General features: G+C 48.5%; 1 protein-coding gene across 2 annotated transcripts in view; it reads left to right on the plus strand.

The window, feature by feature from the left end:
* LOC146337380 (uncharacterized) overlaps nucleotides 1–26,670 on the plus strand; it is a 54,234-nt gene extending 27,564 nt beyond the window's left edge. For both annotated transcript variants that reach the window (XM_084814505.1, XM_084814506.1), the window contains one exon: nucleotides 26,367–26,670. The gene's annotated coding sequence lies outside the window, so the exon portion shown is untranslated. The remainder of the gene's footprint in view (nucleotides 1–26,366) is intronic.
* The last annotated feature ends 376 nt before the right edge of the window (nucleotides 26,671–27,046 follow it).

The following is a 27,046-nucleotide window of genomic DNA, read 5'->3' on the forward strand; positions in this document are numbered from 1 at the left end:
CTGCTACAATTAAAACCTAGAAATAGAAATACAACTGTATGAAAGTTAAAAATATAATTAAATCATCAATATTAAAATTGTAAAGATATTAAAACATTAAAAGACAACCAGAACAACAAAAATGGTATCCATACGTCGCATTTTCCCAGGTCCAGACTAGTTATCCCCAAAGGCCTGCTGGAACAAAAAAGTGTTTGCATGCCTGCGAAAACAGGGAAGAGGGAAGTTTGTTTTGACTCCTTACTATAGCAACTGCCTGGAAATACAGCTGACAAGTTGCAGCCTGCCAAGCACTTTTCACTAAGGGGTCTAAGACTCACTTCTTCTGGTCAAGGAAGCCTTCACTAAACACGCTGGAAACCACAGCCAGTGTGTGCGGTTGCCTCTCTCCCAGCTGCTGCCTTTGATCCCATGGTCATGTGCCTTGGAGGTGGCCGACCCATCTGACCGAATGGCCCTGGCCAGGCAGGATCACCTTGAGCCTGTGAGCTCCTCTAGGAGGGAAGCAATACCTCAGCTGTGGCTTTGTCAAGACAGGGGTGGGCTGATGTAGAGAATCCTTTCCCCTGCCCACTCCAAAGGCAGCAGAATATAGGAAGTCATGGTTACTAATATACTTTCCCCATGGCTTTCTTCACATGGAGCTTTTATCCTGCGATTGAGATGGCTCCTTCACGGTAGTTTGTGGACTCTTTACAGGACGCCGTGATCAAGGCATCTCCTGCACTAAATGCCCTTTGTTCCATTTTTAAATAGATCACAGATAATGAGCTATCAAATTACCCCGCTGTGTTTGCTTGAGTTCCCTCAGTGAAATGAGGGAAAGCGGCAAGAAGAGGAGTGAGATCAATGAAAGATGATGGAAGACTCAGATACAGGGAGAAGGAGAGGGAAAGTGGGGGGAGGAAGTGGGTGAAAAAGGGAGTTATTGTGATCCTGCATTTAAAACAGAAGCAGAAAGCCCCGTTTTAAGTGCAGGATTTTAGGCTGGTGTAGAATCATAGAATAGTAGGGTTGGAAAGGGCCTACAAGGCCATCGAGTCCAACCCCCTGCTCACTGCAGGAATCCAAGTCAGAGCATCCCTGACAGATGGCTGTCCAGCCTCGTCTTGAACACCTCCAGTGTGGGAGAGCCCACCGCCTCCCTAGGTCATGGGTCCCATTGTCGTATTGCTCTTACAGTCAGGAAGTTTTTCCTGATGTTCAGCTGGAATCTGGCTTCCTGTCACTTGAGCCCATGATTCCGTGTCCTGCACTCTGGGATGATTGAGAAACGATCCTGGCCTTCCTCTCTGTGACAGCCTTTTAAGTACTTGAAGAGCGCTATCATATCTCCCCTCAGTCTTCTCTTCTCCAGGCTAAACATGCCCACTTCTTTCAGTCTCTCTTCATAGGGCTTTGTTTCCATCCCCTGATCATCTTTGTTGCCCTCCTCTGAACCCTCTCCAGTTTGTCTGCATCCTTCTTAAAATGTGGAACTGGACACAGTACTCCAGATGAGGCCTAACCAGTGCTGATTAGAGGGGAACTAGTACTGTTGCAGAACCCAGAGTCAGAGAGACCACGGAGTGAAGGAAAAAGAGATTCTTTATTTAACGCGTGGGCTTAAGGCTGGAATCGTTTCCAAAGAGCCAGAAGCCCCGAAATACATCAGCACATTGGTTTTATAGACATTGTGACACATATGAAACGGCTCCTCCTCCCCCTCCCGTGTGGGGTTGCAGTCCTCAACATTTCTTCTCCTAGCACCATTGTTTATAATACAAGAACTGGGTTATAGGGTAGCCATGATAAGGAGAGAACAGAAGAGAACAGCAGAGAACAAGATATACAATTGTATGACCTTTGACAAGATAAGGAATTCCTGTATCTCGTCAGCTTACAACAATATATTCAAGGGAGAAAGAGCTCAGCAAGAACATGAAGCATGAGACTGCATGAGGCTACTTAGTCTGACCCCCGATATGGCTGCTACATTCCCCCCTTAAATGCATAATTTCATTACAATTATAGCATTTCTGATAACCATACAAAGCTTTTTGTGACATACATATTACTTAGCCTCTTGTTGGGCTATTAGAGCATAGAGGGCAGCAGTTTTACTAGCTGAGACATAAAACAGATTGGTTAAACAGCGCATAAGACAAGGAACGCAGAGACATAACAGTATCTCTATGAACAACACTGGTAGAATTAGGATGAACAATGCTTTTAAGCCAGCTAAGATCTGGAAGCCAAGGGGTTAACTAATTGAGCTATTTGTTTTGTTTTATTGTTTTGTTAGCTACTATATTGTGCAGCTTGTTGATCTGTTCATCTACAGCATTGCCATTATCAGTTAAGTTAAAACAACAGAGCTTTTGGTGTGTCTCACAACTTAAATGATGAAGAAGGAAGAGGTAATCTATACCAGCTCTATTTTCTAGAACTGCACCTCTTAGATCACGCAGCTTTTTATTTAACAATGACAATGCTCGTGAGGTGGCATTTATGCTTTTGGCTAAGCTGCAAGCTAACCGGTTGATCTCTAGACTATTAGCCAAGGCTAAACCTGGAACCCCAACTAGTGACATTGTTAAGGCCAATTTTTCTGAGTCAGAATATAACTGCACATGACTATTACAATTTTTAGTTAGTTGGAGTGCTCGAGGCTGCCGTCGACGGATTTTCTCGGGCTACAGGGGAAGAATTGGCACCAGTTCAATTGGCGGCTGAGGCAACATGGGTGGTTATTAGACAAGTTGGCAGGAATGAATGACCAAGTGCGGGAACTACATGTCTAAAACCATCCATGAGGCAAAAGTATGTGGGCATTATTAAAAGATATGTTTTGAATTTTATTACAGAGGAGGGGGGCCAGGGATAGCTTTATATTTTCCTGAAAAATTTTTGACAATTAAGCATTCGTGCACACGTAGCATTTGTTTCAGCAACGATGGGGGTGCGTAGAGTGAACTCTGTAGGGGGTAGGATCTTTGCAACCACGCCCCAATTAGCATTTTGGGAATAAGTTAAACTTACACCATAAACTCTTAACATGGTATCTTTTTGAATTTTCCCAGGATGTCTACAGACAGGTATTAGGCAAGAGCTAATAAGCCTGTTTGCAGGTATACCTCTTGGCAAACAAAAATGTTTTATGCTCGTGATGTTAGCCAGGTGAAGCCAGTAATTATCAGCAAATCACTGGGACAAACTTTTCTTTTCAGGGGCTGGCCCCCTTTTTGCACCTTATTAAGGAGACACAATGCAACACTACTAACACTACAACACGCATGTTTGATCTTCTTTGGGATCTGACCGTACGCTGGGCAGCTATTCACCTGGCAAGCTGCAGTAGGGTCTAGTCCCCTTCTTCAATTCTCCAGTTGCAGGTCTGACCGTACGCAGGGGGACAGTCTCCCGGTGTGTCTACAGTAAGGTCTAGCCTGAGTCTTCTTACTGCTTTTTCAGAATGATTTTTAAAGGATTTTCAGGATTTCTGTTTACAGTCTACTCTCCCCCTCTTGCTCTCTTGACTCGTGTCCAGTGTATCCAGGGTTTAATTCTAGCTGCTTTCATAGCTGCGGGGGTGGAAAGTATGACAGTTTTCAGTCCTTTTTATCTGGGAGTCAAAGGGTTATTTTTCCTTCTTTAACTCATACTTTAACTCTGGGTTGGAAAGGATGAACTTCTGTGATGGGAATGGCTTATTTTTTTAAGACAAAGCGACGCTGGGCTTGAAGAACTTTGCTCAGTGTTTGAACTTCTTGTTTAAGGCTAAGGTTTGCTTGCTTTTGATGCTGCTCCAGTGTCAATTATGAAGTCAATGTCACGGCCCCTCACAGTCAATGTCACGGCCCGTCTCAAGCTGTCTCCCTCTTTGCCCATTCTGGCCCCTTTGGTTTTCTCCTTTGTGTATTTGATTTATTTTATTTGGGCATTCATGCCACTAATGTCCATCTTGTCTACACTGGGCACACTGGTTCTTTTTTAAGAATCTTCTGCCTCTGCCGGGTCTTCTTCTTTTCTTCTTTCGTTTACGTCTTCTTGGGCCTCTGGGTTGAGGGAGGTATACTGGTGATAGGCATTTGAAAGACGCTCTAAGTACACTCTGGGGCCTCGGTGGCACCTTGCAGCACTTTAGACACTTTGGTCATATTAATTGACTTCTTTATACCTGCCTTTACGGCTTTTAACAGCAGGGTTTGATACTGGGTGAGGCGCTCTAGCCCCACTTGTGTTTTGGGATTTCAGCGGGGGGGGGGGCATTTACTTACAAGGAGACTTTATTGAGTAACTTAGAGCACACAGGCGTACTTAATGGCTGGATCAGACAGCTTCTCTGAACCACGAGCTATTGGGCTAAATGGGTTTTATACCATACATGTTACCCATGAGGCAGCACAACACTAGCAAGCATTTTCAGCATAGGCTAGAAGTGTTTGGTTCTCAGGCACAGCTTCTTGTAAACAACTTCGCTTCCCAAAGTGCTTGATAACACTTTTATTTATTAGTATGGGAAGACAAATTTTTTCTCTTTCTTTTGCTTTCTTTTTCTTTGCTGATCTGCCTGTATTGCAGATCATGTTTCAAACTTTTTATATAAAACTTTCTGATCCATGCACCAGCCTTGTCTCTTTATTTATCTTTTTCAAGTTAAACTCACTTACTTAAACCTTTCTGCCTTACACTAGTCCCAATGACACACATTTGGGATAGGTTCTTCTTCTCCTTCTAGTTAGATTTTCTTTATCTTAAAGAACTATTACATTATTGTGGCTACTTTACCCCAGGTAATAAGCGCCAGGCACAATCAGCTGCTTTTAATTTACCCTGGGGGCAACTATGGCCACGCTTCTTTTTTATAAATGTTTTTTCTTTGCCTCTTGCCTTTTCTTTCTTCTTTTTTTTTCTCTCTATCTGTCTTCTACTTTCTCTATTCCTTTTTTTTTTACTTGCTTTTGTCTTTTCTCTACTTGACTTTGTCTTTTCTCCTTGTCATCCATTGGGAACCACACTTAGTATCATTTGGAGTTGCAACTAACACTAATCTGTAAATATAACATATATTTTATGATATTTAAGAAATCATAAAATATACACAACAAACTTTTTCTGCAATTTAACACAATGAATGGAAAACACTTTTTGCATGGTAAGGCATGATGGAGCAGATCCAGCAATCATACTGCTCTTCTGGCTGAAAGCTCAGGGCCCATTAAAATTAAGGGACGGACATACCCACACACGCAAAGAGTTCTAGGTCACCATTTTTGCATCGGCAACTCTATGCTGCATGAGTTCTAGCAGAAGGAAATCTAAAAGTTATAGATCAAACTTAGCCTGCTGTACACTGAGCTGACTACAAACATAGACACACGGTCCACAGCGATGAGAGTTCAAGTTTATCAAAAGCTTCACAGCACTGTCCATGGCAAGTTTTTGACAATTTAAAATTTTAGTTCATGTGCAGAGTGTCTCTAAAAAGCCCAGATGATGATGGAGGCAAACAGTGAAGGCTCTGGGCAATGAAGATGCGATGTTTCCAGCAAAGGCTCTCCACTTTTGCATCAGTTTAAAAAGGGAAAGTGTGGCCCTACACCCCTTCTGACAGACAAGGGCCTTTAACTTTTTAGCAAGGCCTCTGTCTAAACAGAGCGGCACAGCTCAGCTCTCTAGCCGTGACACTTTAACCTGGGCAACTCTTCTGTAAATTTTATTCTACTTCTGTCAGGTTCTCACAGACATTCTAAAAACTTACTCTTTTTTTTTTTTCTCTTCTAACCTGGTACACGAAAGCACTGAAACACTGAGTGCTGAAACTCAGGACGCTGGGGGGTGATGGGCATCGCCTTATACTTGCATTTTTCAGGCAGCCATTAATCTTCGGGGAGGCGGTGGGGTGATTTGCAGGACTTTAAAGGCAAGCTTCTCAGTTTGTTTGTATTTGTAAATCCCAAGCTTAAAACAGGACATGATGAGGTACAGGGCAGCCAAATTCTTGCTTTGGCACGGGCAACAAATAACTCGGTTCAGCTTTCTTCGCTGGGGTCTCAAACAGGAAAACAGTCTTAATTTAAAGTTGTAACATCACTGACAGCGTCAGCCAGCCAGCTACACAGATCTCATTGTTTTTTAAGACAGTTGCTCCAGTATTTTCTTCTCAATCAGGTTGGGTCTCCCAGCTTACACAGTTTATTGCAGCTTTCAGGAGCATGGTAGTAGCGTGATTTTGGCTTGGCCAGGAACATGCTGTCTGGTTTCTCGGTCTCTTTAGCACACACACTTAGGCAGTGTAACACTGGACACTCGAATCAGTGAGATTTCTTCATTGCAGGGAATCCCACGGCAAAAGCTTAATGGTTACGCTCTTCAGAAATCATATAGCCGATGGTCAGTAGCTACAGGCTCTATGCAATTCTAACACAGTTCAAAGCTAAACACGGTTACCTTGGCAGAGATCTTCAACATGGTCTCTCCGCTTCATTCTGCTTTGGGACAGTCTTATGGCACACTTTTCACTCGAAGAGGGGTCTAGCCTGTGCTCTGGGGGCTGATTCTTCACTTTTATTTTTTATTTTGCCTTCATCTTCTGGGTCTTCATTTTCAGTTTCCATTTCTTAGGGATTTCATCTCAATTAGGCGAGGTGATGATGTTGCACAACTCAGAACGTTGTGGGCAATTTTCCTGCCCCCCCTCTCTCGGCGCGCTAGGCTAACAGCTACTTCTTCGGCCTTACACTCTCACGCTCCCACGCTTTGTTAAAAGCCAGACTGTCCTGCAACATTTTTCTAATAAACAGCCTCAGATTTTGTTTTTTTTTCCTCTCAGCTCGACCTTGAGCTTTTTGCTGTTTTCTCTTTCTATTCTGAATCTTTTTTTAAAAAAACCTTTTTCCTTCTTTGTTTGACATACATCTCAAGGGGGTGCAAGGTTTGCTTCCCCCACCATCCATAGCCTCCCTCCTAAATTGAAGACAGACACAATTAGGGAATGGGAATTGGTCAGTGAGTAAGGGGTCTCACTGGCCGACACAAGAGGATTTTTCACACCACGCACTTTGCTACTGGCCTGGGCACCCGGACGGTCAACGGTATGCTTCAGAAACCGCAGTAGCCACTCACACAATCATTCTCTCCACTGCATCCATATGTCCCTGCCACCCACTTTTCCCACTTTTTATCAGAGCGGAAAACGGCTTCCCCAGCTTCCTACTGAGTACTGGCGTGCTGGGTACCGGCGCCCACTCGGGGGTGTGATCAGGCCCCCCTTCTACCCGCAAGGAGTAGGTTCTTTTGTATACGTATACCACCAACACTGACCTTCTTCATGAGGCGGGGCCCTCTTTTTTTCTGCCCAGTGGCCTTTCTCCCTAAAGGCGGGGCCCTCTTTTTCCCATATACTTGCCTTTCTCCTGAAGGCTTCCAATGTGGGTTTCAACTCAATTGCAGCTGCGATACAGGCAGGGCTCAAGTTTCTTCCTCCGCTTCCCAAGGTTCTCTTGCTGCTCGCTGCCGTTTGGGCGATCCCGGTGCAGACTTTCTCCCATTCACTCGACAAAAAGGTCGGTGGCGCCAAGAAAGGGAGGCATGCGCCGAGCTCGTCTTCCCGGTGCGGCGATCAAGAGCAGGCAACTGCCACCTGTCTGGCTCAGAGCCTGCCACATCCGAGTCACGGCACCATTTATGTTGCAGAACCCAGAGTCAGAGAGACCACGGAGTGAAGGAAAAAGAGATTCTTTATTTAACGCGCGGGCTTAAGGCTGGAATCGTTTCCAAAGAGGCAGAAGCCCCGAAATACATCAGCACATTGGTTTTATAGACATTGTGACACATATGAAACGGCTCCTCCTCTCCCTCCCACGTGGGGTTGCAGTCCTCAACATTTCTTCTCCTAGCACTATTGTTTATAATACAAGAACTGGGTTATAGGGTAGCCATGATAAGGAGAGAACAGAAGAGAACAGCAGAGAACAAGATATACAATTGTATGACCTTTGACAAGATAAGGAATTCCTGTGTCTCGTCAGCTTACGACAATATATTCAAGGGAGAAAGAGCTCAGCAAGAACATGAAGCATGAGACTGCATGAGGCTACTTAGTCTGACCCCTGATATGGCTGCTACAGTACTTCCCGGGATTTGGAAGCGATGCTTCTATGAATGCAGCCCAAAAGAGCATTTGCCTTTTTTGCAGCCACATCCCATTGTTGGCTCATATTCAGCTGGTGATCGACAACAATTCCAAGATCCTTCTCGCCTGTAGTGTTGTTGAGCCACGTATCCCCCATCTTGTAACTGTGCATTTGGTTTCTTTTTCCTAGGTGCAGAACTTGGCATTTATCCCTATGAAATGTCATTCTGTTGTTTTCTGCCCAGCGCTCCAGTCTATCCAGATCACTTTGAATTTTGTTTCTGTCCATCCATCTGATCTGTCACACCCTGATATGCATAGCAGTTCCCCAGATCATGGGGTATGTCTGGAAAAAAACCAATGGATTAAATGTTTAAGCCAACCATTTACTCTGTTTTCATTTGCCTTAGAAAAATAGCAACACCTTGCTCACACAAGCAAATCTATCAGTTGCCAGGTGAGCCTTTAAGAGTCTCCTCACATCTCAATACATCCAAAAGAAAGAGAACAGCCCTCTTTCTTCACTGGGAGGGCGGTGGCTGTCTGTCATGGTACCAGGTGCCCTGCCTCCTCTGGAATCACCCTCAGAGGAGAAGCCAGAGCCTTCAGGGCCACAGGGTCACGGGGAACAGGTCACCTGAGAAGACCCCAACACTACCCAAGACAGTCCGGGATCCTCTAGGGTGATGCCTTTGGATCTGCCTCCTGGAGAGGTGGCTTCCGAGGCAGAGGGAGCGCTGGGCCACCACCAAGCCCCTGAGAACCCGGTGCCTTAAGATTAATGATAGCATGGTGGCTGGACGAAGGAGTGCTCACTTGCTGGAGAGGACTACTCATGAGTAGGGCTCTCCTCATGAAGAGGACATCAACTTCAGCTGCCCCAACTTCAGTTTCCATTTCTGACATCTTGTTTCCCCTGGCCTTGCCTTGCATTTGAACTTCTGTGGTACTGGCCTCTGATCTTTTGCCTGACTCTGCTTTTTGGACAGTGTTTCTACTAGACTGCACTCCCGTGTTTTGACCTCAGCTGTGCCTCAGACCTCTCTTCTGGAAAACACCTACTTGCCTGGTAAAACCGTGCTTTGATCATTGCCTGTATCTTGACCACCACTGCTTTAGCCTCCTCCCTTTCTGGACTGAAATTCTGGTGCTTGAGCATTTGCTTGCTTAACTGACTGCCCTACTTGGATTTGTCCTGTGTGTGCATAGCATAGCACAGAGCTTGGTCCAGCTGGAGCAGAACACCCTCTTCCCCACGGTGGGATCCTGGGCGCCCCTGGTCCTTATGCAGCAGCCAACCCCTCAACACTTGGACTCCTCCGCCAGCCCTGGAGGGAGAGCTGTGGCTGCTGAGGCACAAGGAGCGCGCTTTGTCCCTAGACTGGGAAGGGCAGCTTAGCCTTCCAAGGCAGCCAAGACCTTTGCAAGTGTGGTGGGCCAGGCTCTCCCTGACCCTCAGGTCTACAGGCCTTCTTAAGACCCAAGACACAAGGCTTCTTGCTGGGGTCTGTCACAAGAGTGCAGACCTACGCTGTCCAAAATGCTCATGTCCATTTCAAAGCCCCTCCTCTGCTTTATTTCTGGACTGTCCTAACAAGAGAGCACAAGCCAAGGCCAAAGGCAATCCAGTGCTCCACAGTCTAACCCTCCAGCTTCTGCTCCACACTTCCCCCGCAGCCTGGCCATGAACGTCACTGCTGCACAGAGACGCTGGATCCATTGGCCAGAGGAACAGGGGAAGCTGCCTTACACCGAGTCCAGCCATGGGATCTCCTATCCCAGTCGTGCCTCTTCTGACTGGCAGTGGCAGCTCCCGGAGCCTTGGACACTGACAGGCCTTTGCCGCCCTCCACAAGGGATATCTGGGACGTTTCGCATGCTAACTGGAGATCCAGAATTGCACTTCCTTTTACTGACTTGCCATTCAAAGGCTGCCTCATTCCTCTCAGGCAGATGTGCCCCCTTTTGATTTCCCTGGCCTCTTCCAGGATGAATCGAAGCTTGCAAAGGTGCAGAATCAAGAACCCACCTGAGCTTTGCCTCTCACAACTGGAACAGAAATGGAAATGGGGGGGGGGCTCCCAGGGCACAGTGGCATGAGGGTGGCCACCACAGCACTGTCAGAAATGCCAGGCCAAAGAAGCAGGGAGGGAAGGATGTGCCAGTATGGTGAGGCCTGAATCAAAGCTCCAGAGATGGAGCTCCTGGCATGGGAGGGGGCAGGGCTATTCTGCTTTCCCCAGGAGAAGCAGCGCCATGTGGCAAGTTTCTCTCTGCCTTCTAGACGCATTGTCAGGCCCCAACGATGCTCTGTGGACAGCCGAAGAAGACATGCCCAGCCTGTGGGTGTCTCTTCCTGCGACAAGAAAGAGCCCCACCATCTCCTGTCTTGGGTAGCTGACTGACAGTGATGACATGCCTGTGTGCAGTCAGGACCCAGGGGCAGCTCCCCCCTCCCCCCCACACACAGACACACGAGACATTTGATTTTGCCCCCTTGTCATTCTGGCTCATTAAGAGTTCTGCTAAGCCAACATGGATTTGTCAAGAACAAGTCCTGCCAGACGAATCTGATCTCATTATTTGATCAGGTGACCTCCCTTGTGGACCGTGGGAATGCTGTGGACATCACATACCTCAACTTCAGCAAAGCTTTCAACAAAGTGCCCCATGATATCCTGATGAGCAAACTAGCTCAAAGTGGGCTAGATGAAACAACGATCCGGTGGATCCACAGTTGGCTACAGAATCGGACTCAAAGAGTGCTTCTCAGTGGGACCTTCTCAAGCTGGGGAGAGGGAACGAGTGGGGCACCGCAGGGCTCAGTCCTGGGCCCAGTGCTCTTCAACATTTTTATGAATGACTTGGAGGAGGAGGTGCAGGGAATGCTGATCAGACTTGCAGATGACACCAAATTGCGGGGACAGCTAAGACTTTGGAAGACAGAAACAAAATTCAAAGTGATCTGGATAGACTGGAGCGCTGGGCAGAAAACAACAGAATGACATTTCATAGGGATAAATGTCAAGTTCCACTACTAGGAAAAAGAAACCAAATGCACAGTTACAAGATGGGGGATACTGTGGCTCAACCACACTACAAGCGAGAAGGAGCTTGGAACTGTTGTCGATCACAAGCTGAATATGAGCCAACAATGTGATGTGGCTACAAAAAAGGCAAATGCTCTTTTGGGCTGCATTAATGGAAGCATAGCTTCCGAATCCCAGGAAGTATTAGTTCCCCTCCACTCAGCCCTGGTTAGGCCTCATCTGGAGTACTGTGTCCAGTTCTGGGCACCACACTTGAAGAAGGATGCAGACAAGCTGGAGAGGGTTCAGAGGAGGGCAACAAAGATGATCAGGGGGCTGGAAACAAAGCCCTATGAGGAGAGACGGAAAGAACTGGGCATGTTTAGCCTGGAAAAGAGAAGACTGAGGGGAGATAGGATGGTGCTCTTCAAGTACTTGAAAGGCTGTCACAGAGAGGAAGGCCAGGATCTCTTCTCCATCATCCCAGAGTGCAGGACACGAAATAATGGGCTCAAGTTACAGGAAACCAGATTCTGGCTGAACACCAGGAAAATCTTCCTGACTTTCACAGCAATACGACAATGGGACCCATGACCTAGGGAGGTGGTGGGCTCTCCCACACTGGAGGCGTTCAAGATGAGGCTGGACAGCCATCTGTCAGGGCTGTTGTGACCTGGATTCCTGCACTGAGCAGGGGGTTGGACTCGATGGCCTTGTGGGCCCCTTCCAACCCTTCTATTCTAGGATTCTAATCCCGGACGCCTGCTCACTCCCGCACCACAGGCAGAAGCCCAAGGGAAGCACCCCCCCACCTCCTGCTCTGTTTGAGCCCTGAGTCTGCTGCCAGCCCTGGGGGCGCCTGGCTGGCATCCAGCGGTGCCCTGGCAGCACAGTGCGGCTTGCTCACCTGCTGCCACACACCCCTGGCTGGGCTCTGGGAGGCCTGCGGCACCTGCACCCAGCGCAGCTCCGCGGCCTGTGCTGCTGGGCAGGGCCGGCGTCCAAGTGCTGTAGCGGCCGCCACCATCCTGCCCTTCGTCTCCTGTGGGGCTCTTCGACAGGTTTCCAGAGCGGTCGGCCCACAGAGTCACCCCCCCCCACGTGCTCTTGTGGGTCCTGCCGCCATGCCACCCTGTGCTCCGGGGGAGTCTGAGGACGAGCCTTGGCCGTTCAAGGCAGCCGGCTGCCGCCAGGGCGGCACCGTTCTGGGGAGATCTCTTCAGCTGTGATGCAAAGACGGGCTGGGCAGGGGCAGCCTCCCGACTTGCAAGAAGGCAGCAACCAGCCGGCTGCTTAACAGCCCAGAAGCCCACTAAGTAGTCTGGAGCGGGTGCTCTTAACTGTCAGTCCTAGCTGATGAGAAACCTCCTCGCCTCTCCTTGCTTTCCTTCTCACATCAGTGGAGGTAATGGCTTCCTCTCCTCATCCTTCATTGTATCATTATCCCAGCCCCTTCCTTCCAGCAGCTCGGGCAAAGCTCTGTGGGGTAGGATAAGGCTCTCCTCCAGCCCAAGGGCTGGGCTGCCTGCCCAGGGACTGCCCGTCCCTCCAGCCGCCTCCCTGTGCATCTCCCTGCACACATGTATGGGGGGCGGGGAGGACAGTGCCCAAGTCTGGGGTCTTCTTTCGCCATCCCATCTGCTTCACAGGTCTCATCTGTTCCTCCCCCCCGCCATATCCTTGCAGGCAGAGGAGCCCTGGATGGGCTGAGGACTTTGCACCCTTCCTTAGCATGAGGCCAGTCAGGATTCCCAGTCCAAATCCATGTTTACCACCACGGCATGCGGATTAAGTGGCTATTTCTACCAAGGCCCTGACACTATTTGGACTCCTTGCTTGATGCTCAAAACCAGGTTGTCCTTAAAGGCCTGATCCTCTCTGGGACTGGGTGGCACTATCCATAAATCTGGTTCCTAGGACCTGGCGCAGCTCAGCCCTTCGAGGCTGATCCGACAGGGTGGAAGGGGGGGTGCCCAAGGAGATGGTCCACACTAAAGCAACACCCACCCCATTGCTTTTGGGAGGCTGCCTCTTCCCCTCCAAAACACCCGCTGCATCCTTCTCTTTCCATGTACCAATAAAAGCATTTGCCAGTGAAGAGCACTCACCCTCAGCCACCCCTTGGTGCTCAGGTCCCTTGGCTAGATTCGAAGATCCCACCAGGATTCGTAAAAAATGCATTTGCCGCATATGTGTTCTCTGATCACAAATTGCAAAGCAGGGGAATGCGGAAGCCCCTCCCTTCATCTTGTGCCCTGAACACGGGTGGTGCCTCATTCTTCTCCATGCCCACCCACAACTCCCAGCTAGGTCTGCTCTGCAAGTTCTCAGCCTGCAGAAGATCCATCCAGTCTTTGGTTACATCCTGCCATGACGTTGACTGTGTTGTGTGTCCAGGCACAGTGAGTGACCCAAAGACCCCTCCCCTCTCTTTCCATAAACTGGGGGGAAGAAACTCAGCTGCAGACTTGGAGCTCCACCAGGGAGCTGCTTAGGATTCTGTTTAACATCTCATTGAAGAGACCCACCTGGAGCCCAAAGTCAAAATACCAGCACACGTTTGCCTCTCCAAGACACCTTGCGTGGCCCCCAGGAGCCTCTCTCACTACTGCACATCTGACACTGTCCATGATGGGGGGGCAGGATTGTGGCTTGTCAGTGGACTCTTCAGCTAATGGAGGGGGGGAGGGCGTCTTTTCCTTGTGGAACACAACAGCACCGACTGCACTGCGCCCTGCACTGCATTCATTTCCAAACTGCTTGACACACCATCTGGCAGATGGAGCAGGCGTCAGCCCTACACACACACACACAGAAAAACCAGACATGCTTGTCTCTGTTTCAGAGGCTTATTTGGGGCTTAGCTCAACCCTGATTCTAATCATCAAGGAGCTCATTGGGAAGAAACAGCACTTGCTTCCAGATAAGGCTGTTCACTTCACCTAACATGGCAGCCAAGGCCAGCCAAATGGGCTTAAATTAAAGTGGAGCAGCGGCTGAATGCAACCTTTACCTGGCCAGGCCTGACTTGCTCCCTTGATTAAGCCAGAGCAGGTCCAGTCCCCTCCCGCCCTCCCAGGGAGAAGGTCCCCACTTCCAGCTCAGCAGCAGGTGTCCTCCTCCTGAAAGACCGGCAGCCTTCTCCTCCCTGCTCGGCCTGTGGCCCTTCCATTGGCACCCCAGAGTAGGATGCTGGAGAAATCGTCAACGAATGCAAAAGAGTCTGGATTTCTATGAATCCAACCTGCAGATTCTGCACTGAACAAGCTTTTCTGAGTTGCGCAGATTCTGTGAACTTGCAGCCTGTTTTTTCACTGTGGGGGTGAATTTGTGCAAATTTGCATGTGCATTAATGTGCACTAGCTAATACACATCAGTGCTAATATGCAGTTATAGAATCATAGAATAGTAGGGTTGGAAGGGACCTACAAGGCCATTCAGAAAACAACAGAATGACATTTAACAGGGATAAATGTCAAGTTCTGCACCTAGGAAAAAGAAACCAAATGCACAGTTACAAGATGGGGGATATGTGGCTCAACCACACTACAAGCGAGAAGGATCTTGGAATTGTTGTCGATCACAAGCTGAATATGAGCCAACAATGGGATGTAGCTGCAAAAAAGGCCAATGCTCTTTTGGCCTGCATTCATAGAAGCATAGCTTCCAAATCCCGGGAAGTACTAGTTCCCCTCTACTCAGCACTGGTTAGGCCTCATCTGGAGGACTGTGTCCAGTTCTGGGCACCACACTTGAAGAAGGATGCAGACAAACTGGAGAGGGTTCGGAGGAGGGCAACAAAGATGATCAGGGGACAGGAAACAAAGCCCAATGAGGAGAGGCTGAAAGAACTGGGCATGTTTAGCCTTGAGAAGAGAAGACTGAGGGGAGATATGATAGCACTGTTCAAGTACTTGAAAGGTTGTCACAGAGAAGAAGGCCAGGCTCTCTTCTCCATCATCCCAGAGTGCAGGACACGGAATCATGGGCTCAAGTTACAGGAAGCCAGATTCCGGCTGAACATCAGGAAAAACTTCCTGACTGTAAGAGCAATACGACAATGGAACCAATTACCTGGGGAGGTGGTGGGCTCTCCCACACTGGAGGCGTTCAAGACGAGGCTGGACAGCCATTTGTCAGGGATGCTCTGACTTGGATTCCTGCACTGAGCAGGGGGTTGGACTCGATGGCCTTGTAGGCCCCTTCCAACCCCACTATTCTATGAGCCCTCCCACCACCTAGAAGCACGCTTGGCCTCGTGTTCTTTCCATTTCTTTCTGCCTTCGCTTCCTCCTGCCTTAGGGCTGGAGCTGGTTCAAAGCTTTAGGAGGTTCTCATGCTAGCTGCTCTTGCTCGTGTAATGCCCTTGCCACAGAAGCCCTAGTCTGAAGTACCTTGAAAGAGCGGTGAGCAACATGGGGTGAAAAGCAGGCATGTCTGTAGGCGCAGCATCATCAGCAGGAGGACTCTGTCTCCACAGGCTGGCTTCCTAGAAAGCCAGATGCTGAGGGAGGTGTGGTTACTAAGCAACACTGATGTGTTAATAGTTTTTTGGTGCAAAGACATCTGTGATAAAAAAGCACCTGAAAGAGAACTCCTGCCTTCTGAAATACCCAGCTCTGGGTAGGCACAATCACTAATGGAGCAAAATGTACCAAACAGAGCGGGCCTTTTCAGTGCTGGCGCCCTGTCTGTGGAATGCTGTCTCCAGAGAGGTTCACCTGGTACCTACATTAAGATCTGTTCAGCACCACATGAAGACCTGCTTCATTTTCCAAGCGTTTTAGGAACTGTTTGCCTGCTTTTAAATCCTTGCACACTTTTATCACTCTGCTGCTTTTACTTCTGTTTTTTTTATACACTGCATTGTTTTATCCCTGCTGCTGGTTTTATTATGCCTTTATCTTGTGCTGTTTTATTGGCATGGTTTTATTCTTATCGTGTGTTTATGTTTTTAGTTATATGTACACCACCCAGTGAACATCAGTTATTGGGCACTTTTAAAATGTAATACATACATACATACATACATACATACATATCTCACTGATGGAATGTATAAAAGAGGAAAAGGAAATGGAAGTCCAGTGCTCAGAGGGTTGCTGGCTAGGTGAGGGAGGCATCGGACAGCCAGCTGGGGTTGGAATCTCCCACCATTGGCCTTTGCTTGAGCTTCGTAAGGTAAGCAGCCCCTGCCTATTCTGGCACTGGGGTCCCACTCTGTTGGCCATCCAGCTTGAACAGACATATATGCACATTTTCCCATGCTGTGTTTTCCCAGCTCCATTGCCTGCTGCCAGGAATGGCTGGTGAAAAATTCATGATGAATGAGATCAAATTATGGCTGGATGGCCAATGGAGGGATAACCTGTTAGTGATGATAGCGGCAAAGGAAGTTCATTTGGGGCAAAAAAAAATCCCAATTTCCAGTATAACCTGATGGGATCTGAGCTAGCGGTGACTGATCAAGAAAGAGATGTTGGGGTTGTGGTGGACAGCTCAATGAAGGTGTCAACCCAGTGTTCAGCTGCTGTAAAAAAAAAAAGCAAACTCCATGTTAGGCATAATTAGAAAAGGGATTGAGAATAAAACTGTCAAGATCATTATTTCCTTATACAAATCTATGGTGCGACCACACTTGGAATACTGTGTCAAGTTCTGGTCACCACACCTAAAAAAAGATATTGCAGAGCTGGAAAAAGTGCAGAAAAGGGCCACTAAGATGATCGAGGGACTGGAGCATCTCCCCTGTGAGGGAAGGTTACAACAGCTGGGCTTGTTTAGCTTGGAAAAAAGGAGGATCAGGGGAGACATGATGGAGGTGTACAACATTATGCCTGGTGTGGAGAATGTGGATAGGGAGACATTTTTCTCCCTCTCTCAAAATCATAGAATCATGGAATAGTAGGGTTGGAAGGGGCCTACAAGGCCATCGAGTCCAACCCCCTGCTCAATGCAGAAATCCAAGTCAGAGCATCCCTGACAGAAGGCTGTCCAGCCTCGTCTTGAACACCTCCAGCGTGGGAGAGCCCACCACCTCCCTAGGTCATTGGTTTCATTGTCATATTGCTCTAACAGTCAGGAAGTTTTTCCTGATGTTCAGCCGGAATCTGATGATCAAGAAGAGATCCTGGCCTGGGATGATCAAGAAGAGATCCTGGCCTTCCTCTCTGTGACAACCTTTCAAGTACTTGAAGAGCGCTGTCATATCTCCCCTCAGTCTTCTCAAAGCTAAACATGCCCAGTTCTTTCAGTCTCTCTTCATAGGGCTTTGTTTCCAGTCCCCTGATCATCTTTGTTGCCCTCCACTGAACCCTCTCCAGTTTGTCTGCATCCTTCTTAAAGTGTGGTGCCCAGAACTGGACACAGTACTCCAGATGAGGCCTAACCAGTGCTGAGTAGAGGGGAACTAGTACTTCCCGGGATTTGGAAGCTATGCTTCTATAAATGCAGCCCAAAAGAGCATTGGCCTTTTTTGCAGCTACATCCCATTGTTGGCTCATATTCAGCTTGTGATCAACAACAATTCCAAGATCCTTCTTGCTTGTAGTGCTGTTGAGCCACGTATCCGCCATCTTGTAACTGTGCATTTCTTTTTCCTAGGTGCAGAACTTAGCATTTATCCCTATGAAATGACATTCTGTTGTTTTCTGCCCAGCACTCCAGTCTATCCAGATCACTTTGAATTTTGTTTCTGTCTTCCAAAGTCTTAGCTATCCCGCCCAATTTGGTGTCATCTGCAAATTTGATCAGCATTCCCTGCACCTCCTCCTCCAAGTCATTCATAAAAATGTTGAAGAGCACTGGGCCCAGGACCGAGCCCTGCGGTACCCCACTCGTTACTTCTCCTCAGTTTGAGAAGGTCCCATTGAGAAGCACTCCTTGAGTCCGATTCTGCAGCCAAGTGTGGATCCACCGGATCGTTGTTTCATCTAGCCCACTTTGAGCTAGTTTGCTCATCAGGAGATCATGGGGCACTTTGTCGAAAGCTTTGCTGAAGTCGAGGTATATGATGTCTACAGCATTCCCACGGTCCACAAGGGAGGTGAGTTGATCAAAAAATGAGATCAGATTCGTCTGGCAGGACTTGTTCTTGACAAATCCATGTTGGCTTCGAGTAATCACTGCCTTGTTTTCAAGGTGCTCCCAGATGGATTGCTTTATCATCTGTTCCAGACTTTTCCCAGGGATTGATGTCAGACGGACTGATCTGTAGTTCCCAGGTTCCCCCTTTTTTCCCTTTTTGAAGATAGGGACAACATTAGCCCTCCAGTCATCTGGCACTTCCCCCGTCCTCCATGATTTCTCAAGGAGAACAGACAGCGGTTCTGAGAGTTCTTCTGCCAGTTCCTTTCTTACTCTCGGATGCAGTTCATCTGGCCCTGGAGATTTGAACTCATTCAAAGTCATTAGGTGTTCCTTGACCATATGCCTATCGATCTCAAGCTGCAATCCTGCCCCTTCAGCCTGTACTTTGCCTTTGCCAGGGGGGTCATAGACCCTCTTTTGGGAGAAGACTGAGCCAAAGTAGGGATTGAGCACCTCTGCCTTTTCTTTGTCATCTGTTATCATTTTGCCATCCTTATTTAATAGCTGAACCACCATTTCTTTCCTCTGCCTTTTACTATGCACATAGCTGAAGAAAGCCTTTTTGTTGTTTTTAGCATCCCTCTCTAACCTCAGCTCGTTCTCAGCTTTAGCCTTCCTGACGCCATCCCTGCAATTCTGTGCTAAATGCCCGTACTCTTCCTTTGTTACTTGACCTTTCCACTACCTATGTGTGTGCTTTTTTGTTTTCAGGTAATCCCTAAGCTTTTTGTGAAGCCACATTGGCTTCTTCTGTTGTCTTCCACCTTTTCTTCTTGTTGGAATTGTTTGTAATAGTGCCCTGAGAATTTCCTTTTTTAAAAGCTCCCACCCATCTTGGACTCCTTTTCTCGTTAGCGTCGCTTGCCATGGGACCTTACTGATCATTGTTCTGAGTTTATGAAAATCTGCTTTCCTAAAATCCAGGGTACACATTTGGCTACACTCGGCTTTTGCTTCCCTTAGAACCAAGAACTCAAGTACAACATGGTCGCTTTCCCCCAGAGTTCCTGTAACTGCCACTTTCTCCACTAAGTCATCTCTGTTTATTAGGATCAAGTCAAGGATAGCCGATCCTCTAGTTCCTTCCTCTACTTTCTGTAGGAGGAAGTGATCCGCCACACAAGTCGGGAATTTCCTGGAGGGGGCCATGTTTTGCAGAATTTGTCTCCCAACAAATATCGGGGAAATTGAAGTCCCCCATTACTACTACATCATGCTTCCTTAAAACATTGGCTATTTGCTTTTCAAAAGTTTCATCCTTGTCTTCTCCTTGACTGGGTGGCCGGTAGTAGACTCCGACCACCAGGTTCCTTTTATTCTTTGCTCCATTGATTTTGATCCAGATGCTCTCGATGGGGCTACCAAGCTCATCCTCCTGTATTTCTGTGCAGAGATTTGTATTTTTCACATACAGTGCAACCCCACCTCCCTGTCTGTTCCTCCTGTTCTTTTGGAACAAGTTATATCCTTCAATTGCTGTATTCCAGTCATGAGAGTCATCCCACCAAGTCTCAGTTATACCTATCAAGTCATAATTTCCCTCCTGTATTAAGAGTTGAAGCTCGATCTGTTTGTTTCCCATACTCTGGGCATTAGTATATAGACATCGAAGACCATGTGCTTCATAGTCTGGCTTTCTTCCTACATGTGTCTGAAGACTATTATTGGGCGCTATCAGCGCTGTTCTCTCCGTTGCAGGGCATGCGCCTACGTCCATTGTTACCCCCGACATTACATCTCCCTTCCCCGTAGGATTCAGTTTAAAGCCCTCCTGATGAAGTTCTTCATGCTGTGGCCAAACACATTCTTCCCCTCCTTTGTGAGGTGCAACCCGTCCCTAGCCAACAGCCCATCTTCCAGGAAGTATAGCCCGTGGTCCCAGAATCCAAATCTCTCGTCAGCACCACCTTCGTAGCCAGTCGTTCACCTGGAGTATTTTTCGTTCCCTTTCTATCCCTCTTCTAACTACTGGAAGGATGGATGAGAAAACTATCTGGGCCCCACAGTTCTTGAGTTTCCTTCCCAAAGCTTCAAAGTCTGACGTGATCTCTTCGTAGCTCCGCTTGGCGGTATCATTTGTTCCCACATGGATGAGAAGAAAGGGATACCTGTCAGTGGGCTTAATGAGTGCAGGCAGCCTTTCAGTCACGTCTCTAATCCGCCCTCCCAGGAGACAACATACCTGGCGAGTCCACGGGTCTTCACGACATACTTGGGTCTCGATCCCACGCAGCAAGGAGTCTCCCACTACTACCACTCTTCTCTTCTTGTTGTTGTAGGCCTGGGTTTCATCGCCTCTGTTTGACTGACCTCCAGCCTCTTGCTCCCTCTCATGTAGGTTCCCCTGTGATTCTTCCTCTGCAGGCAACATCCTCTCCAATCTCATCCACAAGTACCTGGAATCGGTTCCACAGCTCCACTGCTTCCACTGGTGCAGAGTGGCGGCCAGTTCTTCTTCTCCTGTCACCCTTTTCCAAGGAGTATCCTCTACTCCATTTTTCTTCACCTCAGCATTTCCCACTGCCTCATCTCGCTGTTGCTCTTCAAGCTTCTGGTCTGCCCTTTGCTGCTGTAGTTCCCCTATTCTGTCCAAGAACGCTTCGTGTTCTCTTATTCCCCGGAGGGTCGACAGTCGCCGCTCCAGTCCACTTACTTTTTCCTCCAGCAGCGTGATCAACTTGCACTTGTTGCAGGTGTAGGCCATGTTGTTCTCAGGCAAGAAAACAAACACTGCACACACCTTGCAGGTCACCACCACTGGAGAATCCTGTCCTTCCATAGCCTCTTTTCCCTTTTTGTGTCTAGCCTTGTGATTGTTCTAGACTAGCCTGTGCCTGCTCCTCTACTCAGTAGAGGTTAAAAGCAGAGTCCCACTGGTGTGGAAGTGTGTGTTACAAGACAAATAAATGGAAAAAAGTTAGTTAAAAAAATAAAATGAAAAAAATGTTAGTGGCCTCCCCCTTGTTCTCCCCTTCTGAACTCCCCTGGCCAACTCCTGTTTGCTCCCCCTCTTTGCTCGCTCTGGTCGCTCGCTTGGGAATATGGGTGGGAGGGTTATGTAAGCCGCCTTGGGTTCCTTACAGGAAAAAAGGTGGGATATAAATATAATGAATGAATGAATATAATACAATGTCTGAAGTGTGGCAGCTTCCAGGCTGCTAAACACTTTCCAGGCTGAGTAACTGGCAAGGCAGCAACCTGCCTTTGTTTCCCACAGAAAAGGAGCCTTCTGCATGTGAATGGGGTTCTGGGGCGTTCAGAACAGAAATGCTCTTCATGCCTATGTCAGGCTGGTTCTGGCTGAATGCTCATGGCACAAAGAAAGTGTCACTTTGTAGGGTGCTCTGCTTTGTTCTTGTTTGTTCTTGTTGGAATGACCCCATGCAGCTAACCCTCTGGCATGCAGACTCCTGCAGGGGAGGAGTCACTGATCAGGAGACGGAAGAGCGAGGGACCCAGAACAGTCCAGGGAGTGCTGGGACAGCTCTCTGTGTGTGCAAAATTGGAGGCATGCTTCCTGATGTGGGCCCAGGTGTGGAAAAGGCCAGAGCTCAGGGCTAGGTCACCTGCTTGCCTGCAGGAGGCCCCCAGGTTCAATCGCCACCATCACCAGGCCAGGCTGGGAGAAACCTTTGCCTGAAACCCTGGGGAGGGGGGAGAGAGAGAGAGAGAGAGAGAGCGAGAGCACTGCCGGTCAGGGCAGGCAGCACTGGGCTAGATGGACCAGGGTCTGACTCAGCCTGAGGCCGCTTCCTCTGACCCTCTCCAAGTGGGGACTTCAGCAGTTGTTTTTGTTAGATGGAAATGGAACCTTGAGCCGAGTATCACTCTCGTACCGATGACACCTCAGTCCAAACCCCTCAAGGACTTCCCCAGTGGTTTCACATGGCTATTCAAAGGTATAGGGGACAAGAGAGAACCTTGCAGCACCCCATAAGCCAGTGGCCAGAGGGAGTTAAAGGGGGATGGTAGAGACAGCAGTGGGAAAATGCCTGTGGGCCCTGCCAAGCCAGGAAGGATGGCCTTCATTCTCTGCTGGGCTTCATTTGCCTTCGGCCGTGCCACCACATGGCCAATTCTGATTGGCATAGCACTGGTGACATCGCGTTCATTTTGTGAGATCTGATTGGTTCTGAGAAGTCCATGAGAACATCAGTCTGGCTCCTGGATCAGACCACGTCGGTCCATCTGGTCCAGCCTCCTGTTTCCCACAGTTGCCAACCAAATGCCTCCTGGAAGACCATAAGCAGGGCAGGATGAGGTGCTCTGCTGCTGTTGCTCAGTCACTTCAGGAAGGAGAAGTGTTGTGAAAAGGCTGAAGCAGCAACATTGAAGGGAAACAATAGCTGGAAACTGTACCAAAGAGGAGAGATGGGGGGGGGGGTCAGGGAACTGCCTCTCACACAGGGATGGAGGGCAAGGAACGTCCATGGCTCCTCCAGCTCCTGCTTTCGGGGGGGAAAGTGCCCCATGCGGGATATTCTTCCCCAAAGTCTCTCTGTGCAAACAGCTGCACAACACTGTACAGGACTCCTTCCAGCAATTCGCTTTCCTTGTTGGAAGGCCTGGATTTTCTCCCAACAAATTCATCTGAAGTGAAAAATGACTTCTTTGAAAGTGCTGAATGATGCTTTTCAGTTGCTTCTCTGCTGAGCTCTGGGTGTCCCAAGCGAGGCTCCTGCAGCCTGTGAGCATAGGAGGTAACCCAGGGCTAGGCAGAGGAAGACTGGTGTGGACAGAGGGAGAGATGGGGAAATGAGCAGGGTAGAAGGGAATGGGAAGGAGCGGCTTCTTTGGGTTCAGAATTGTCTGCAGAATGGCAGCGGCCAGAATGCCCCTCTGTGCAAAACTGGGATCTGCATACAACTGGCCCTTTGGAGCTGAGTGATGAGTCCAGTCTGCATCTTGTTATGGCTCTTGGATGGGAAAATATGTTGGTTTCATCACTTGGGCTTAAGGAAAGCAGTAGTGGCATGCATCAGGCAGGCAATGCACAGCTGGCTAGGGGAAGCCATAGGGGGAGCTGTCTTTGGTCCTGGAGTCTTCGCGGAGCCTGCCTTGCAGCAGGATATGCTGCTGTCCTGAGAGCAGAAGTGCCCCAAAGAAGATGCCCAGATGCCCCAGATCTCCCTCCCTGTCCCCTCTGGTTTTCCTGGCAAATCTGGGGAAGAGCTGGACTTGCCAGTCCAAGGCTCTCCAACTCACCCACATGAATTTTGTCATTAAAGCAGGCTTGAAGCCAGGGCCTCAGCAATGAGTTGTCAAGAGAATTGCCCATCAGGAGGTGGGGGTGGGGTGGAGATAAATGAGGGGTTTTTTTGCAGGAAATAGCAGGACTGGCAGAGTTGCCAAGCAGCCTGTGCCTGAGAACTCAGCATCTCATTGATATGACAAGCTTATCACTGGATTATATCAGAGGCTACAAGGTCATTTCTTTTGATGTTAAAAAGACTATAAAGAAAAAGATTATTTACCAAGTCTGTATTCAGTCAAAAATAATGCCTCTTTCCATATTCTGTGGGAAATATGAGGAGACTGGCCTCAGACTTGAAATCTTACATTGACAGGGGTGGGGGACAGGACGTGCCTGGACTGGAATCAGTGATTGCATTGTGTGTGTGCGCGCGCACACCTGTGTGTGTGTGCGTGTCTGTGTGTGTGTGTGTGTGTGTGTGTGTGTGCGCCTCTAGACTCAGTGCCTAAAGTGTGTTGACTTCAGGCCCTCTGGATCTCAGCCCAGCAGGCAACCTCTGAGTCTGGCTGGTGGGGACTTTGAAGAATCCCCGAATGGCCTTTGAACCACCCACAAACCTGAGCTTGTGGCAAACTCCGTTTGGGGAGGGGTGTGTCCCCAGCTCCAGCAGACAGACCTGTGTGCTGTGTGTTCTTTGGCACTTTGGGGCATATCCTTGGTATAGTCAGTGTGAGGTGCTTTCACCACATACTTGTTGTGCAGTGAACATGACAGTGCTTGGACAAGCAAGCACCTTCATGTGATAAGAGCTGGTCTTCATCATGCCAGGGAAAGCCTTGAAAACAAGAGCTTGTTTGGATGTGGCATGTGCCAGATGCCATCACTTGAGCAGATATCTGGATGACATATTTGCTACATGGAACTGATTTAGAAAATCATGGGAGAAAGTCAATAAACAACATTTGCCTCCATCTCAAGTCACCTTAAGAAGCCTAATTTACCATGTCCAAGCCATGTATGATATGTCTGAGTCCTGTATGAACTGGGCTTGAGAATGCCTGGGTTACCTGAATGAAGTCAGAGTGGGGCTGACTGTGGAGTACTCGCCAGCTCATGGGTGAAGGGTTCATTTGGACTGTGAGGGTTTCCAACAGGTGTGATGGAAATGTGGGTTCATAAGGCTGCCTGGAGAGGCAGAAGGCAGGCTGAAGATGAAGCCCAGGTTGTGTGGAGAGGCTGTCTTCTTCTGGAAATGGAGGTATTGAGGTGGCAGACAAAGGACTTCCATTTGCCCCAAGATGATTAAGGGTGTGGCCACACTTTGGTGCAGTTGCTCTGTAGGAAATGCTCAGAGCAGGTTGGGAGCAACTGTGGAGAGAGATCGGGGTGGGAAATCCCCAATGACTAACTGAAGTCCCATTGATCTCAATTGGTCTGCTCTAAGCATGACTAAGTCTGGATCTAGCCCATCATGTCTTGCTCATCATGTTCAATTCTGAGTTGTTTCTCTCTTTTTGTTTCTTTGGGTGCTGTAGAAGAGGCTTTTATTGTGCAATTGCTGTGCCACATTCACAGAATGCTGTGGGGTCCAGATGATGATCCCTTCCATTTATCTTTGTAAACCACCCAGAGAGCATCAGCTATGGGGCAGTATAGAAATATTGTTGCTGCTGCTGATAATAATAATAATTTATAACTCTCCCATGTTTTCCCACGGCTCCTTCCAACTTCTTTCTTACCCCCCCCCCCAAATCTGTTAAGGAGGGAAATATGAAGTTGCTGCATCATGTCTTTGACTGGGACCACAAGGAGCCCTTTGTCCCTGGGATAATTCAGCTGTTTTTTTTCCATCACTGTGGCTTCTCCTTTCACCCAAGCTGAACAAACTTCATACACTTTCCAAAGGGACAGAGCATGTTAGGCTGTGGCAGCACATAGTTTTTAGGGGGAGGGTGTGGGGGGCAGTTTGTAAGCAGTGAGGTCAAAGGACCCATCATACAAGGCAAGAGTTGTGCAACTCTTCACAACTTCGAATCTTCGAAGATCACGCCTGAATTAGGGGAAAAAAGATCACAGAGAAGCCCCGATTCTGTGAGGATAACTCCTTAATTTAAAACAACAACAACACAGGAGTGGAGGATAGGAGGGGGTAAAACTTAATCTCATTTGAAGGGATAGAATAACCCCCTGCTCAGTGCAGGAAGCCTGATTCCCAGGCAGTCGCCCATCCAACTACTGACTGGGGCCGACCCCACTTAGCTTCCGAGATCAGACAAGTGCGTGCACATCCAGCCCTTTGCTTGTTGCTGGGGAAATGGGGGCTGCTGAGGAAGCTATACGATCAGTAGCCGGAAGAAGACATGGGGCCGTCAAGAGCTGTGATTGGACAGGAGGGAAATACAAACACCGCCGTATATGGACAGGTGGGGGAGGGGACTACGACCGGCTACGGTAGCGAAGGCGGAAAATCAGAGCATATTAAGGGGAAATACCGGGATATTAGGGTATTGAAAGTGGGAGCATGGAAGTGGCAATTCCAGTTCCAATTCAAGGCGGGTACTGTGAAAGGCAGGCGGTGAAACCTCATTGGAAGCGAAAAAAGGTGGTAAGTGTAGATCCAGCCCAGGTAACTAATTGTTTGGAAAGCTGCATCTCTTCAAAAAGTTTGTCTCCAGCCATTGGGTTTGGGTGGGAAACTTCAAGCTTTTGTGTAAAGCAGACGTCGGCCAGTAGGCCTCCTGTGGGCCCTTCCTCTGGGCAATTGTACAGTCTGCTGTGGCCAAAAGTTCAACTGGTCATTGTACTGCATGCCTCTGAGACTTAGCCACAGCCTCAAATGTACCCTTGGCCAACTTGATGGAGTCCCCCCATTCCCAGCATGTGGCTCCGTGCTTACTTCTGTGGGTTCTGAGACAAGAGTATTTCTTCTCTCATGCAGATCCCTTCCTGATGTATCTGGTTCATTTGGCTGAAACATTTGAGCTCCTTTGAATGTCATCAGGGACCTCTGTACCTCTGGCTCTTTGGTCCAGGTGAGGACTCCTTCAAAATGTTCAGCTGCTGAGGACAGAGCGCTAAGCAGCAAGCAGGCAGAGCGATGCTCTTTGCCAATGCCCCCCCACACACACACACACCTTTGCCTTTGCAAAGAGTCTCTCTTTCTGCCTGTGTCTAACTGTGCATGGCAAACACTAAGCTTTATGATCGTACTGTTTGTTAATAAACCCAACTCTTGGTTGCTTTAACTGGCGTGTTCTGATCTGAGGTGGGGGGGTGGCGGCGGCTAATCTTGCTGCATCCTACAACAATGTCTTATTCTTAATAGTCAAGCTGTGAGAAAGGGTGTGCGGAGATTGGACTTTGGCAGAGTGGTAGTAACACCGTATCCCTGCTAGATCTTTCCTCCAGGATGCACGAGTCTTGCCGCTGTTTCTCAGCAGGTGGTGGCGGCAGCCACTGACTTTCTGGCCATTTCAGGGCGGATTCAGTGGCAGCGCTGGAGCAACCACAGGCACCGAGTGCATCGAGTTTGCTACGAGTGCTGCTGAGGCACCAGGGGAAGGAGATGGGGGAGGATGCTACAAAGGACTCTGGGCCATCACACCCCCATCCCAGAAA

Source organism: Heloderma suspectum, chromosome 10 (genome assembly GCF_057233095.1).
Source record: "Heloderma suspectum isolate Gila_16-S chromosome 10, 16-S_ref, whole genome shotgun sequence".
Lineage (NCBI taxonomy): Eukaryota > Metazoa > Chordata > Lepidosauria > Squamata > Helodermatidae > Heloderma > Heloderma suspectum.